The sequence below is a fragment of the Spermophilus citellus genome (genome assembly GCF_964194105.1).
Source record: "Spermophilus citellus genome assembly, chromosome: 15".
In the NCBI taxonomy this organism is placed as follows: Eukaryota; Metazoa; Chordata; class Mammalia; order Rodentia; family Sciuridae; genus Spermophilus; species Spermophilus citellus.
Window position 1 is genome coordinate 41361394 of NC_138195.1, and position 16022 is coordinate 41377415.

At 34.4% G+C, this 16022-nt stretch overlaps 1 protein-coding gene across 5 annotated transcripts in view; it reads right to left on the bottom strand.

Moving 5' to 3' along the window:
- Nucleotides 1–16022, bottom strand: part of CTNNA3 (catenin alpha 3) — a 1724633-nt gene that overhangs the window by 943646 nt on the left and 764965 nt on the right. The window lies entirely within an intron of this gene.

Sequence of the window (16022 nt, forward strand, 5' to 3'; positions counted from 1 at the left end):
ATTAACATGGAGATAGCGCTTAGTTATTTTATATAGATGCAGATAAATTAAAGTTTCTTAATAAACAGATAACCTCAAAATATAGATATATATCATCTTTATGCATCTGAAAGTACAATATAATATAGAGTATAAAATAACTTTAAAATATGAAATTTTTACAATTTACATATTTTATAGGTACAGCTTAATGAAAATTTTCTGCTTTTTCTTCTCAGAGGTTATATAGGCATATTTTAAGGATAAGTCTTAGAATAGTAGGAAGAGAATCAGACCAAGGGTCTGCAATTGCTCATATGACATTGAAGAATCAACCTCTCTCTCTTTTTTTGTGTGTGTACTGGAAATTGAACTCAGGGACACTCAACCACTGAGCCACAACCCCAGCCCTATTCTGTATTTTTTATTTAGAAACAGGGTCTCACTGAGTTGCTTAGCACCTCGCCTTTGCTGAAGCTGGCTTTGAACTCTTGATCCTCTGGCCTCAGCCTCCTGAGCTACTGGGATTACAGGTGTATGCCACTATGCCCAGAAAAATCAACCTCTTAAGACATTCTTTTACCTATTTATAAAAGGCAGATATTTGTGAATGTTATGATTTTTTTAGTGATGCATTTTACTGATTCATTTTACATGTGTATATAATATTAGGTTTCATTTTGACAGAATTATAAAAGCATGGAATATACTTTGTTCTAAATCAGTCCCCAGTACTACCTCTTATCCTCTCTTCTTCCCTCCCCCTATTCCCTTCCCTCCATTCTATTAATTTTTCTGCTATTTACTTATAGGGTTTTTTATTAGTGCTTTGTGGGTATATATAATGGTGAAATTTACTATGTTATATTTATATATGTTCATAGGAAATGTAGGTCAGATTCATTCTACTCTTATTCCCTTATTCTGTCCTTCCTCCCTCCCCCTTAAATCCCTCTACTCCACCTATTTTTCTTATATTTTTTAAAGTAATTTTTAGTTGTAGATGGACACACGCCTTTATTTTTATTTATTTATTTTTATATGGTGCTGAGGATTGAACCCAGTGTCTCACCTGCACTACGTGACAACTCTAACCCTGAGCCACAACCCCAGTCCTTTTTTCTTCTATTTTGATGGAATTTCACCTTCCTTTTCTTCCCTTTATTTTTTTAACCCCTCATTTTGGACTTTTTTCTCTTTCACATATCAGGGCAAATACTCAACATTTGACTTCCTGGGAGTGGCTAATTTCACTTGCATAATAGTCTTTAGTTGTCTCCATGTACCAGAAAATGTCATAATTTCATTTTTCTTCATGTCTGAGCAATACTCCATTGTGTGAATATGCCATATTTTCTTTGTCCATTCATCTGTTGAAGATCACCTAGTTTGGTTCCAGAATGCTATGATTTTTAATAGAGCTGATGTGTGTGTGGTTTTAATGTAACTCTGAAAGGAAGAATCATTTTATCACAGGAAAAAATTTTATTGACCATATTTTATTCAAGTTACATAGTAGAATTATGATCAGGGCTACTATTTCTATCATCATGTGAAAAGGTACTAATGTATAGGTTCCATCATCTTGTCAAAACTAATAAGAGACAGTCTTCAACTGTAGTTTCTGGCATGTTATGACAAGGTTCACTAAGGTGTTTTTGTCTTGCTGAATATTCTCAATTATTTTAAATAAATTTAATCAGTTACTTTGTGCATACAATTTTCATTTTTTCATAATTATACTTAATTATGTGAGCAAAAATTATGTAATTAAAAATTGCCATATGTAATTATATTATATAAAATCTATAAACACTGGAAAAATTATTAGAAGATGTATTCACAGAAGTCATTTCCTTTTTCACTTCCAGTTATCCATATTAGTATTGATTTCAACAGTTTCCATTTGGGTTTCAAATTACTAGATGTCAAGGTGTTTATTCTTAACAAAAGTTCCCCATAAAGGTGATATATTATTAAAATTCATGATAAGTTAATGGATGCTATGTCATTCTACAACAAGAGGATATTCAGTGTAGCATGTATAATCTGGGTTTCAGTGATCTGCTTTTGTTTTATCTCCTTCCCTTGTGAGATCTTTGAACACAGATTAGGTCTTCACCATTGTATTTCCCCTGAAGTTTAGAACATTTCCAGGCATATAATCATAATTTCTTTCAATATTTGATACTTTATTTTTTTTTAAAAAGTTTTGGTCTCCTCATCGATCGTAATATGAACACAATAGATGTTAATTTAATAATATCTGGTTGAATATCTTGTTAAAATATTTATTTTACTTAGTTACATAAAACAAAAATATGATGCATAAAATATAAAAATTTGTTATTTACATATCTACCAAGAACTCACAATGAATATTAATTGTAGGTCATTAGCTGGAGGCCACAGTGTTAGAAATTTCCTGGCACTCTCACAGCAGAGCTATTTAATGGTAAGCTTTCATTTATAGCAAAATTATCCTAGCTCAAACACTTGTGAAAGAAAAACAAAGAGAATGGCTGAGAGGTGAAAAGTGAACACCATCATATGCATTTTCATTGGCTGCACCACGGACATTTTCTCTTTGAATAAACTTTTTTTAAAATTATGCCGAGCATGTTGGCACACACCTGTAATCTTAGTGGCTGAGGAAGCCAAGGCTGGTAGATCACTAGTTCAAAGCCAGCCTCAGCAAAAGCAAGGTGCTAAGCAACTCAGTGAGACCCTGCCTCTAAATAAAATACAAAATAGGGCTGGGGATGTGGCTCAGTAGCCCAGTGGTCTGAGTCCAATCCCTGTACTATCCCCCCACCCCCAAAAATTATATGTGTATTGGATTTTGGTTATTAAATGCTTCTCTGGGTTTCTGGAAGTTCCACGGGGTAGATTTGCTTTTATTTTGTTTCTGTCGAAGAATTCACAGGAAGTTAATGATTAATGCCATACCAATGACAAGGTTGAATTCCTTAACTGCTTATTGCTCTATCACTTGCAAGTGGTAAAAAATGCCAATACTCAGGACTTTACAGAAAGGAGATAGGATAAACTATCTAAAGGATAAACTACAACTGCATTCACTCTCACATTCTATATGTCATTTCTGTGGGTGTAACTTTGGCTTCAGAAAATGAAGGCATAGAAAAGAGTGACTCCAGACATCTGCACTCCTATTCTCTATTTTCTGAGTTAGGTAGTTCTAGACTAAAGTATAAAATATATTCTATGCCTAATCTCAAGCTTCATCATGCCATTAGGGAGAACACATTACAATTTATCAATGAACAAAATAAATAAAACACCCTGACCATGCAATAGAGTTGTGCTATATCTTTTGAAGTCAGTATTTTTTAGTAAGTAAATGTGCATTTACATTTCAAAAGAATAATTCTAATTCTCATTTTCTCTACATTTCTGCCACACATCAATTTCTCACTGTTGGAGATAAAGCCAAAGCATTACCAAAAAGGTGTTTTAACTCAGAAAGAATTAGATGATGCCAATTATTTTGCTCTTTTTAAGTTTTTTTAAAACATTTAGAATATGTATTCCTCTTAAGGACTGGGTCTTCTTGATACACTGAAGATACTGAGAATTTATGATAACGATTACCATAAAAATTGTCATTAGTAGGCAACTACAGGCAAACTGAACTACTATGGGCTCTGGTGTTGAGGCACTCAGAGTCTACACCCTCAAAGAACTTACTAGGAATACAGGGGAGACAAAATAGTATGCAAAGTATGTTGACACTACATGGCATTACAGAGAGAGAGAGAGAGAGAGAGAGAGAGAGAGAGAGAGAGCGAGCGCACGCTAAAGAGAGAATGGATAATGAGCAGTTGTTTTTAAAATGCTGGGGAAAATGGAAAAACTTCCTGTGGGCCTTGTTTAGGGACAAAATAGAGGTTCAGAAATTGCAAATTCAGAAAACAAAAATGTCAAATGAATGTTACTTAATAAAAAGATGGATGCAGTCAAGACAATCTAGAGTTGCAGTTTGACATATGACAAGCTCTGAGTTTTTACGTAATATCAATTAACTCAACTGAAAAAAACTCAAATCCTGTGTTAGACCAATAAAACAATGAATATTTATAGTTTGTATGACTTTATCTTTGTCTAGTCCTCAAATACTGGAGCAGAGATGAGAAGGTAAGAGAAGTTGTTTAAGTTAGATGTCTGTAATGAGACCACACATAGTTAAGTTAAAATGATAATCAGAAGACTAGTGAATGAGAGATTTAGTAGAGAACATCAATTGGGGTCAGATTGGAGATCATTGTGGACATGAATTAAGACACTTCCTTTTGTTATGTAGGTTGATTAGAGACAGAGCTCTGCGGGACAGAGATGTGATAGTTTTAAAGGGCATCTTCTGAATAAACTCAAACTTCTCTTTGTACTGGTATTAATGCTGTTTGTCAAGTTTAATTGCTAAGTATAATCATAGCATCTTCAAAATTTTAGAGATGGAAGGAGCCAAATATTACTTATTAACCTCAAAGCAATATTGCTATGCTAGTATGTTTTTGTATCTTACATTGCCAATTAATCATAGAATATTGATTAAAAATCAAGATTATGCTAATAGTTTACAATACCATATTTACTTCAAACATATTACTGTCCCGTTAACATCTGATAATTACAACTAAAAATATCTAGAAAACTTTACTAGGATTCATAGTGGTGATTGCCCAAGTAAACAGTGTGTCACCCAGCTTGGCTAGGCAGCTAGACCATGTTTAAGCTGAGAATTTTTTTTAAACTTCATTATTATGAACATTTGGTGTCTCCTATAAACTGACAATCCAGTTTGTAAGAGATGCATTATGCAAATTAGGAAATTAGCAACAAACTACTTTTGATGCTAGTCTTTACTATCTTCAGATTTGTAAAACCATAATAATGCAGTAAAATCTACCAACGGATGTTTTGTTACTGCTATTAATGAACAATATTTTATTGTAATGTTAAATGTACTGCAAAACTTGGAAATGTACAAAAGCATACATTTTTCTACATAATCAAATATAATTCAATTTCCCTGTCCTGTGAGAAAAACAAATAAAGACAAAACATATTGTAAACAGATTCACTTGAGCTCTAACTTATCCCACTTATGAAACATTCAGTCAAATTCAGTATCACTTCAAGAGCTGTGAACCAATTTCATATTTTTCAGTTGAAAACTGAATAATTTTTAGTCTTCATAATATTGGTGAACAACCTAAGCTTTTGCCATGCTTTTTCTGTGCAATCTAATTTTAGCACCTCTCCTCTGTACATTGATTGTTCCTACTGTTATCTACATGCTCATGCCAAAATGCCACTCCAGAGGAAGCACATACACAAGAAGCCATTATCATAAATGCATAGTTCATTTTCCCCCTTTGCTTCACACTTATTTATGCTCTTCATCATAGGTCCCTTTGACCATCAGTCCCTCTGTCTAAATTCAACAACTGACATAAGTGTTTCTGTTTGGAACACCCTCATCAATGGTCCTTAAGAGTTTGTACTGGGAAAATTGGAAATCCATATGCAACAAAATGAAACTGAATCCCTTTCTCTCGCCATCCACAAAAATTAACTCCAAATGGATCAGGGAGCTAGATATCAAATCAGAGACACTGCGTCTGATAGAAGAAAAAGTTGGCTACGATCTACATATTGTGGGGTCGGGCTCCAAATTCCTCAATAGGACACCCATAGCCCAAGAGTTAACAACAAGAATAAATAAATGGGACTTACTTAAACTAAAAAGTTTTTTCTCAGCAAGAGAAACAATAAAAGAGGTAAATAGAGAGCCTACATCCTGGGAACAAATTTTTACCCCCCACACCTCCGATAGAGCCCTAATATCCAGAATGTACAAAGAACTCAAAAAATTAGATAATAAGATAACAAATAACCCAATTAACAAATGGGCCAAGGACCTCAACAGACACTTCTCAGAGGAGGACATACAATCAATCAACAAGTACATGAAAAAATGCTCACCATCTCTAGCAATCAGAGAAATGCAAATCAAAACCACCCTAAGATACCATCTCACTCCAGTAAGATTGGCAGCCAATATGACGTCAAACAACAATAAGTGTTGGCGGGGATGTGGGGAAAAGGGTACACTTGTACACTGCTGGTGGGGCTGCAAAATGGTGAGGCCAATTTGGAAAGCAGTATGGAGATTCCTGGGAAAGCTGGGAATGGATCCACCATTTGACCCAGCTATCGCACTTCTCAGACTATTCCCCGAGGACCTTAAAAAAGCACTCTATAGGTATACGGCTGCATCAATGATTATAGCGGCACAATTCACAATAGTTAGACTGTGGAACCAACCTAGGTGCCCCTCAATAGATGAATGGATTAAAAAAATGTGGCATCTATACACAATGGAGTATTATGCAGCACTAAGAAATGACAAAATCATAGAATTTGCAGGGAAATGGATGGCATTAGAGCAGATTATGCTAAGCGAAGCTAGCCAAGCCCTAAAAAACAAATGCCAAATGTCTGCTTTGATATAAAGAGAACAACTAAGAACAGAACAGGAAGGAAGAGCATGAGGAAAAGACTACAGTAAACAAAGACGAATGGGGGGCAGAGAAACGGAGAGAGAAGGGAAAGCACATGGAAATAGTAGGAGACCTTCAATGATACATAAAATTATAAGAGGTTATGAGGGGCAAGGGGGAGGGAAACAAAGGGAGAGAATTGAACAACAGCAGGGGAGGTAGAGAGGGAAGATGGGAGGGGAGGGGAGGGGAGGGGAGGGGAGGGGAGGGGGGAGAAGGGGATAGGAAAGGTAGCAGAATACAACAGTCACTAATATGGCATTATGTAAAAATGTGAATATGTAACAGATGTGATTCTGCAATCTGTATTTGGGGTGAAAATGGGAGTTCAAAACACAATTTGAGTCAAATGTATGAAAGATGATATATCATGAGCTATGTAATGCTTTAAATAATCAATAAAAAAAAATTTAAAAAAAATTTAAAAAAAAGAGTTTGTACTGAGCAAAACCCCATCATGTAAAAGCCTAGAAGAAACCAGATCACAAAGATGATGCAACATGGACAAAGGAAAGAGCTGCTAAGTGACTTCCCACCTTTTAAATGCTCTTTCTGAAATGCACTTTAGAACTACAGTTTTATGTTTGTTTATTTTGTCTTGATGACTTTATTCATGTGTTTGTTTATTATTTGTTTGTTTGTTTGTTTAGACAGCCCAAATAATTTTAGAAAAACATTGGCAGAAAGCACAGGGCCAAAGTGAGAAATACCCAATAAAGCTGATCTTTCTTTATTGAAAAAAGTCATACAAATACCAATAGAGGGCTGGGGATGTGGCTCAAGCGGTAGCGCGCTGGCCTGGCATGTGTGTGGACGGGGTTTGATCCTCAGCACCACATACAAACAAAGATGTTGTGTCCACCGAAAACTAAAAAATAAATATTAAAGAAAATTCTCTCTCTCTCTCTCTTTAAAAAAAAAAAAAAACACCAATAAAGCATATCATCAGATAACTCCACTCCCTGGTTCAAGTTATTACTCTGTTTTATAAAAAGAAATTATTCAATAATATATTATTCTGATGTAAGTTCATATTGAGTTTGAAAACCACATTTCACCCAAACTTTCACTTAGTGTTTTGTGTTTTAGAAATATATACATATATTTCTAAAACACAAAATATATATACATATATTTCTAAAACACACACACAAACACACATATATACACACACGTGTGTGTGTATATATTTTTTTATATAAAATGTATATGTACGTATATGTATATATGTATATAAGTATAATACATTTATAATAAATACAATAAAATTACATATATATATATATATATATATATATATAGAGAGAGAGAGAGAGAGAGAGAGAGAGAGAGAGAGATAAAAACTCAAATCATTGAGTTTTTCTCTACAGAGAAAAACACTTATCTTTCTCCAGATTGAGAAATTTCAAAACAACAGTCTAGTAAGCCTAGTAGATTTTAATTCCCCTAGTGATATGTATTGTGAAATAGAGAATATAAAACTAGGATTCTGTCTTCAGTCTTGCTATTTAATATATCAGAAAGGACTATGTGTTTCTCACACTCAAATAGAGGAATGTGCACACCCACATTTCTTTTATACTACATGAATATCTAGAAAGCTATTTGGACATTTGGCTTTTGAATAATCTTTTAATATCATCATTTAGAAAGTATTATAAAGATAACTGAAGAGAAATCATTATTACATCTGTACAAATGTAAAGGTAGTATTTTTTCCAAATGCAGTAATTTGAGGCTTTGTCATCATTTTAATTACTCTTAATGATTCCAAACTTTATTATATAATTCCTTTTTTTCTTCTATAATAATCCAAGAAAAAATTAAGTATTTAGACAAAAAAAAAGTTTCTTTCTTCTTTCTAATTTAATGACTTTACTTCTCTATGCTGGTTAGTAAATTTATTATTGGTTAGTAAATACCACAAGTCTGCCAAATTAAGAAAAAAGTACAAAGAACCACTTTTTGTCCAAATTTAGGATAAGCAATAAGTCAACATTCTTCCCATTCTCACTTTTAGGCATGCAATTCACAGTTGTATAAACAAAAATGTGAGGAGGGCTTTCTTCCTGCAGTTTTAATTAGCCTAAGGTACTCCTACAATGTTCAGAGCCTCCTGAAGTTTGGAATGCCTGAATACACATTTGTTCCTAAGGAGCTTTTATTTCAAAATCCTGGGGCTTTTTCCCCCAGGGAGAATCATGTTTTTCTACATTCCCATCAATTGATCTGCCCATAAATAGTCTCATTACATTATCTTGTGTGTGGAAAGAGAAAAATTAACTACCTTTTTTGGTAGTACCTAAGGAAGCATTTGATCTCTAACTAAGGGCACTTAAACTGACATCATTGCCTGGTCCTTTCACTTGTGAAATATTTTTATTTTACAACTAAAATTGCTAAAACTTTAGAAATTGCAATAAGAGTTTTGGACTCTAAAAGAAAAACAAAATATAGATTTTAAAGTATTCTATTTAAAATATATGAACTAAGAAATATACATACTTATTTTAAAATATTTATCAATGTTCCTTATGAAAGTCAGTTAGTTCAAGAGTAGATGCTTTCCGCTTTCTGGTCACTATGCTTGATTAAAAAATATTTTTTTTTTTAAAAAGTAAGGTTCTCTTAACAAGATAAATAGACAGGCTAGGGATATAACTGAGTTGGTAGAGTGCTTGCCTTACATGCACAAAGCCCTCAGTTCAAACCCGAGCACAACAAAAATAAATAAATAGATAGACAGAAATAGTCTGAAAAACTAAAGCAAAGGATTTATCAAAGAAATAAATGGAATGGGATAGTTCCATTGTTGGGACAACAATGCTATATCTTCAACCTCTAAATTGAGTATTAGAGAACTAAAAAGTTCATTTCATGAACAATAAGAACTCAAAATTCCGCTATCAGGAAAAAAAATAAAATAAAATAAATCCCAACTTTCTTTCTTATCAACTAGCTTTCTTGTTATAAATCTTGTCACTTAGCATCAGTAGTCATGGTATTAAATCAATTGGGAATTCTGTTCTCCATGAAAGCAAGATACACAATAATGAATCATTCTTTTGAATAATTATACTTGTAAAACCTGCAGTATTAATAAACCAAAATATAAGCAGACAAAAATTTCTATTAAAAATGGGAGATAGATGGAAGAATCAACAAAATTAAGGGAATAGCTTATCACTGCGGTATATATGCACTGTTTTGAAATCTTCAGGCTTAGCAACTACCAAAAGATAAATGTCAGGAAAGATAACTCATCCATAACTGGCATCTATTAAGGATTCCAAAATAATCATAAATGCCAGTCCTTAGAAAAATTAATTTTCTTTGACTATATGACTACTACATCTTTTCACATAATAAATTCCATACAAATATTTATTTCAGTTAAATTAGCCTTTGTCTACATTAAACAAAAATATTCAATCAATAATTTTTGGCACTACATTCACCCTTGAAACACTACCAGCCAAATTAGTTTTGTAGTATTATAAAAACATTAAATGATTTTAAAATAAAATCCTTCTGTGATATAATTTTTAAATGTCTGTTTACTACATGGGAATTTAACACCTACTTAAATTCTCAAATCCTATCTTCACAATACTTATTTATTTGGAGAAGCACTTTTCTTTTTTTGTTTTTGTTCTTCACATAAATTATCTCATTTAATCCATGATATAGGTGCCATTAACCATATTTTATGTATGAAGAAACAAAAGTAACAGGGGTTAAAAACTTTCCTAATTTACACTGCTATTAACTATAAACACTAAAACTCAAATTACAATCTTTCTCATTCTAGACCTCACATTCTTCATCTGTACTGCATATGATCTCTTGGATCTATATAATTTAATACATCACTATTTTCTTTTTCAATCCATATTTTCCTCTCCATACTCACTTACTTTCTAGTCAAAATATCTGAATATAGATTTTGCTATGTCACTTTCTTATTTGTAATATTTCCTCTTACTTCTCCCAGTCAGTAAGGCAGGTACCAATTCTTGCGTCTCACCCTGATAAATTGAATCTGCCTTGTCTGGATCTATACTGCTGTCTTCCAATTATCTATGCATATGTTATTTCTCTCCCTTCTACAAGGCTTCTTTATGGAAGGACGGATTAGTTTGGATCTCTCAAGAAGCAGATTCCAAAACAGGAGTGAAGATACAAAACTTCTGACAGGGTATAAATGGCTGGGAGAGCTCTCAGATGCTTTCTGATATACAAACAGGGAAAAAAGTTTGGGTGGAAGCTTCCTAGACTTCACAGTCTTAAGAATGTTTATTAAGACTGTTGGGGGTTCTCAAATCAAGTGAGGAAGTTCATGTGTCCCAGGAACAAGTGTACATTAGAATATCTTCTAAGCTCAGTCTTTGGTTGGAAGCAGCCCTTGGAGGGTATGGCAAGAGTACACAAAAGACTATATATTTCAGAGCATAGCAACTATAATCTCTGGCCATTTATGTCCTCCATAATAGGGGGACCATTAGGTATATTCACATAGCTTCAAGAAAGAAAAATTCCCAGCTGGGCAACTTGAAAGCTTTGCCAGATTTGGAAAGTTACAGAATCTCTCTGGGTCATTTCTCAAGAATAGTACTTTTATAGAAAATAAATGTAATAAAATATGTGAAAGTACTTACTCTAGGGCCTATCCAAATATGATTAATTGTTTGTATGTTCTGCAACATCAAGTACATAGTAGGTACTTAATGGTATTTTTAAATTATTCTACGTATATATTATGTATACAAAAATATATGTAAGTACAAGTGTACCCTTTTCTCCACATCCTCGCCAGCACTTGTTGTTGTTTGACTGCAAATTGGTACGGCCAATTTGGAAAGCAGTATGGAGATTCCTGGGAAAGGTGGGAATGGAACCACCATTTGACCCAGCTATTGCCCTTCTCAGACTATTCCCTGAAGACCTTAAAAGAGCATACTACAGGGATACTGCCACATCGATGTTCATAGCAGCACAATTCACAATAGCTAGACTGTGGAACCAACCCAGATGCCCTTCAATAGATGAATGGATAAAAAAAATGTGGCATCTATACACAATGGAGTACTACACAGCAATAAAAAATGACAAAATCATGGAATTTGCAGGGAAATGGATGGCACTAGAGCAGATTATGCTTAGTGAAGCTAGCCAATCCCTAAAAAACAAATACCAAATGTCTTCTTTGATATAATGAGAGCAACTATGAACAGAGCAGGGAGGAAGAGCAGGAAGAAAAGATTAACATTAAACAGAGACATGAGATAGGAGGGAAAGGGAGAGAAAAGGGAAATTGCATGGAAATGAAGGGAGACCCTCATTGCTGTACAAAATTACATATAAGAGGTTGTGAGAGGAATGGGAAAATAAACAAGGAGAGAAATGAATTACAGTAGATGGGGTAGAGAGAGAAGATGTGAGGGGAGGGGAGGGGGGATAGTAGGGGATAGGAAAGGTAGCAGAATACAACAGTTACTAATAGGGCATTATGTAAAATTGTGGATGTGTAACCGACGTGATTCTGCAATCTGCATTTGGGGTAAAAATTGGGAATTCATAACCCACTTCAATCTAATGTATGAAATATGATATGTCAAGAGCTTTGTAATGTTGTGAACAACCAATAAAAAACAGACTGTCTTGTATATTAAAAAAATCAAAAAAATATATGTAAGTAAAAACTTCTACCCCCTCACACATATTAATAAAAATTTCTTTCTATTTGTCTGTTTATAATGTTATTTCTACTAAGTCTCATGTTTTATCTTTGAACCAAATTCATTCTGGTCTACACCAATCCATGTCATTTGTTTTATTTCTACCACAAAAAAAGGATACCTGTAAGATGAAGGTACTAGCCTGATAATCTTATGTCACTTAGAAACAAATACAAAATAATATTAATTTATTGATTTGCAGCATTCATTTATTCATTCATGTATGTACTCATTCAATAAATATTCAGTACTCTGTGCCAGGTTCCATTCAAAGGATGCAGAAACAGACACTACTCCTGCCTTCATTCAGATCACATTTTAATAGGAAGAAAAACGTTAACCAAAGATGGCATAAAGGAATGTGAAGTGGCAGCTGTCACCGTGCTGTGAGGGACAAGTGCAGATTGTAATGAGAGCCTATCACAGGTCGACTGGAAATATCCAGGAGGTTGGAAACAGCTTCCTAGGTAATGTGATGCTGATCCTTAATGATGAGGCATTTAGGAGGTAATGAGGATAGGAAAGGAACTTGAAAGCAGAGGAATGTCCTGGAACACAGGACTGTATAGTACATAGTACATTTATGGTATGGAGACACTGGAAGAAGTTTTATAGAGAAAGAAAAAAGAACAAGTTGAGAAGCTGGAGGAATTAGGGGCCATGAACATAATGCTTGAGGAACTCTCCCAAAGGGCCATGACTGAAAAATAAACCCAGATTCTATTCATGGATGCTCATCCTACATTATCACTGTCCACTTTGCCATATTTGCTTTTAATCATTGATAAGAAAAATAAAGAAAGAAGTGGGGAGAGAGAGAAAGAGGGGGACAAAAGAGGAGAGAGAGAGGGGTGGTAAAACCATTAGGAATAATGTCAGCCCTTGTACATCATCCAGCAGTATTCAGATGGCACTAGAAATGTGACTGAGAACATCTAAAGAGTTCATTTTAAATTTGTTGTTGATTATATCTACTTATCCATCCAATATATGATTTTCTGGTTTAACCACTGGACCACTGGTAGTCATTCAGTAATATGACAACGTAATCCCATCTCACAGAACAGAAGGTTCATATGTCATTTAATCTACAAATGTTGAGATATTCTCATTAGTGCCTTATTTTAGAGCCCGAGGCAAAGAACAGAAGTAATGCAATTATTGAGGAGAACAAGTGATAAAAATAAACAATCAACTACTAACTCAGAGACCATCATTGCTAAGACACCCTATGGATCAAAAGAGTCCTTGAAAGCATAAAATCGCATTCAGAATTCTATATATAGTATAAAACATTAGCTGTCTTTCAGTATTGTGTGCCCACAGATCTATGTTTTGTGACCATTGGCTGATGTTTTAAATCCCCAAAGGTTACATCTGTCAGAACCAAGCTTTGTTTAAGATAAATTTACACTGTGCCTTCAGTGGTATTACCAAACAGGATCTGTAATAACCATCAGCCTTTTTCTAGAAGAAAAAAAATGCAATATTTTCCTTACTCTTAGGGATTCAGGAAAAGATTTGGATACTGGCAAAGATGGACCATTTCTAAGAATTAATCCAATCCTAAAAATTCTACTCAGAAAACTTTTTGGAAAAAAAATAAAGCTCAAAAAGTAGTAAAAGTGAAAATTAAGCATGGGTTAGGCTAAACAATGAAACAAAAATTTTAGTCAGATCATCAAATCCAGAAAAGTAAATAAAATTGAGAAAAAGAACTTTGAGGGTATGCCTTTGTTTCCAATTTCATTTTTCAAAGCATAGGAAAACAGATGTTATCTAAGAGTCACTAGGTATTTCTAGGAAGGACTATTTTCATTTTAAAATGTCTCTTGCCTACATAATATGCAACCCTTACTTAACCTAATTTTTCCAAAAAAGCATTAACATTACATAATGGAATATTCTTAACATTTAAGAATATAGTATGGTATATATCTTGTACACATTTATACCCATGCTTTATACCCAAAATTTAGAAAATGTTTGTCTTTAACACATTTGCAGCTGTGATAGACATCTGGGCCCTGACTACTAAGCCTTGGGGGATGGGGGGAATAGAGCAATCCTGAACTCAGCCTTAATAAGGATGAACCTCGGTAGTATTAAGAAAGAACACCATAGTTGCTGTCAGGTCAGAAGAAATACAAATGAGGGCAAGAAAGCAGAAGCAAGAGAATAGGAAGAAGAACAAGAAAAGGAAGAGGCAAGGAAGAAAAGTCACCAGGCACTGATTAGGAGGGAAACGGTAACACTAGATTGTTCTGTGACATTTGAACTCTGGAAATTTAATCTTATTAAGTTCTCTGCCTAAACCCATAGGTTCTCCAGGAACAATTTTGTTTGTTCTGTTTTTTTAAAGGCTAGCAGGAGGTACTTGGGAAGCCCTGAGATACACGATTCAAAACGCACTCCTGCTCTTTACCCTTCCTCTGAAGATGCTCAGGACTAGGGGGCACAGTGACTGCCTGATTTTTTTGCCTGGGCATCACAGGGCAACCACTCCTCCCTCCTTTTACTCCTACTTCCTCCTTAACCAGCTTGTTCTGATAAAATAATCTCTATCTCTATTCGAATCTTGACCTCTGCCTAGATCTTGGCAAATTAGAATTTGGGGAACTGTCTTATAGCTTAGTTTTAGCAGGTCCTAATAACGAGATTGACCAAGCTCTAAAAAGTAATGCCAACCCCAGAAATTCTAAATGTATGGAGCAGGTAAGGTGGGGATATGACAGGGAAAAAAAAAAAAAACAGGAAGCTGGAATTTGTTGTTGTTATTGTTGTTGTTGTTGTTTTTTTCCCCCCACAGAAATCATAGTTTTTCACTTGAATTGTTTTCTTGGAGAGGACAAGGCAAGGGATTAAGTCCAGCTCTGAGTCCCAGTGCCTCTTTCACTTGTGTCTGCTGCCTTTTATCACTACCTCATGAACTGTCACCTATCAGTGCTTGCACTGCAGTCAGGACTAGTTAGAAGAGTAGAAAGATAGAAGCCTGATAAGATTCTCTCACTGTATATCTGTGTGACTGCTTCCTACATTGCTCCTAGAGAGGCAAGAAGGAAATCTGCTTAAGAAGATAAATCCAGCTTTCTTATTTCGGGCCTCATGACCATTCTCAATTACTGACTCTTTGAACTCAGTTTAGAGTCAGTTCTCTTTATTCTCTATCCTATATTCTTGCCTTGATCTAGAAAAATAGGGAGCTCCAACCTTAAATAAGTAATTTAAGATCCAACCAAAAATGCAAGAAAACAGATTTCATTTTTTGCACCAGAATTGAATCCACAGACTAAGAAAGTTTGTTTAGAATCCAGATTAGTGTGGATTTCTATTTAAAGCTTAGGAATTTTAAGTTAAAAGCTTAAATGTTAAAAAAAAAAGTAGTGTAGTGTTTCCCCACTATAGAAATAAGTCGATTCAATGGTGGGTAAAGAAAATGTAGTTGAAGAAATTCTTGGAAGTTCCTGCCAGGCGCTAGATTTTCGAAATTCAGAACAGGAAAAGCAGAAGCTTAGATAAACTAAATAAGGAAAATATCACCACTCACCACTCCCATTGTCCCTTCATTTTATTTTCTCCTTTCTATGAACGTGCATTTTGGACTTGGTATTGAATCCAGTCTGCCACATATTTGTTCTGTGTACTTGCTGACATCTTTTGTCCCTTAAAACTCAGATCTATCTGTTAAATCTTTTAGAATACAATGGAGCTCCCACTCCTG